Source organism: Babylonia areolata, chromosome 7 (genome assembly GCF_041734735.1).
Source record: "Babylonia areolata isolate BAREFJ2019XMU chromosome 7, ASM4173473v1, whole genome shotgun sequence".
NCBI classification, from domain to species: domain Eukaryota; kingdom Metazoa; phylum Mollusca; class Gastropoda; order Neogastropoda; family Buccinidae; genus Babylonia; species Babylonia areolata.
Genome location: NC_134882.1, coordinates 17,476,415 through 17,478,504, shown reverse-complemented (window position 1 = coordinate 17,478,504; position 2,090 = coordinate 17,476,415).

The following is a 2,090-nucleotide window of genomic DNA, read 5'->3' as shown; positions in this document are numbered from 1 at the left end:
ACATACATACATACATACACACACGCACGCACGCACGCACGCACGCACAGACACACACATACATACATGTAATCACACATACATGCATACATACATACATACGAGGGCCCTTCAATAAATCTTGCAATACAGAAATTCTAGGAAAGTTACAGATCTTTTACTCACTCCCCGTTTTCGAAGACCCCCCCCCCCCCCGCCCCTCCTCAGCGTGTATGCACTTCATCATCCTCTCAAACCAAGTTGTCATGACGCAAGCCCACGTGACCTGGGGTATGTCCATAATGAGACCCTCGAAGAAGGCTCGAGCAACTTCTGCACACTGAAACTTTTTTCCCCCTTCAACAGCTGCTTCAGCCCAGGGGGGGGGGGGGGGGGGGGGACAAAAACCAGTCACAGGGGGCTAAGGCAGGAGATTACGGTGGACGGGTAACCATTTGTACACCGTTCCCTTTTCAGGAAGTGTAGGGCTGCAGCAGCTGCGTGAGCTGGGGCACTTGACGTCATGATGCAGCAATAGCCCTCTTGTTATCCTTCCCTGGACGTACACACCATGCTTCAAACACGGTTGGGAGGCAGACAGTGACGTCCTTCTTTCTTGGAGGGGAACGTTCAGTCCCAACATGGCCTGAATTTGCAAAGAAATAAATGTGCAACAATTTGTTTAGAATGACTCTTGAAACGGCAGATTTATTATTTTTTTTTTTTATTATAGAGAGGTGTGTGTGTGTGTGTGTGTGTGTGTGTGTGTGTGTGTGTGTGTGTGTGTGTGTGTGTGTGTGTTTCCCTGTATGTATGCGTGTGTGCCTGTATGATTTTATACACCGTTTGATTTTACGGAAACTTCACAAAGCACTGTTAACAGAACTCCCCAACACGTCATCATCAGTACCTTGACCTTTACAAAAAGATAAAAACGTTTTGGGGTTTGAAGAAAAGTGATGACGTGTACCCAGTTGTCAAGTTTCTTTGATATCATTTATGTTATCTTCTTTTAAGCAGGATATTTTTTTTCCATGCCAAGATATAAACGTCACTTCAGAGTTTTCTTAATACGCCTTGAGTGCGCAGAACGTATCATGTACGCGCATAGTGACGTCACTGACGACTCACCAGAAAAAGGGAAATAACTGTGGTATATCTCCAGAACGTTTTCTCACTTTTAGGTTTATTGTTTTGAATATTGTTTTATGACTTGAAACACCACTTTCTACTGTTTTTTCCCCCCTGACACTGAAGGGGATTCATATAACCATTCTTCCTTGTTCTTTCTTCTTTTTTTTTCAACAATTTGTATTTGTATTTCTTTTTATCACAACATATTTCTCTGTGTGAAATTCGGGCTGCTCTCCCTAGGCAGAGCGCGTCGCTACACTACAGCGCCACCCATTTTTTTTTTTTTTTCCTGCGTGCAGTTTTATTTGTTTTTCCTATCGCAGTGGATTTTTCAACAGAATTTTGCCAGGAACAACCCTTTTGTTGCCGTGGGTTCTTTTACGTGCGCTAAGTGCATGCTGCACACGGGACCTCGGTTTAGCGTCCAGACCACCACTCAAGGTCTAGTGGAGGGGGAGAAAATATCGGCGGCTGAGCCGTGATTCGAACCAGCGCGCTCAGATTCTCTCGCTTCCTAGGCGGACGCGTTACCTCTAGGCCATCACTCCACTCAAAAACTATGTGACACACGACAAGACAAGGCAAAATGCCTCGTGTTGCGCTGCTATTGCTGCGATAGTATGGGAGGATTCTTAAATGAGATAAAAAGCAACAAAGAAGAACCATTTTTATGTAGTCTGAGAGAGAGAGGTTCTTAAGGTGAAAACCAATAAAGAGGGGTACATTTATGTGCAAATCGATGGAGCTGAGACAATGGGGGCATTACTTTAGCTAGTAAAAAAAAAAAAAAAAAAAAAAAATCTTGCTGTTTACTACACCTACACGTTAGAGTTGCTGGTGTGTTTTGGGAGTGAGGTGGTGTCTGTGTGGACCGAATTCGTTAAAAGCTAACTTTGTTGTTTTTGATGACTCGAGCGCGCGCGCACGCACGGGGATGCGTGTCGGGGATGAAGGGGGTGGGTGGGTAGGTAAGCAGT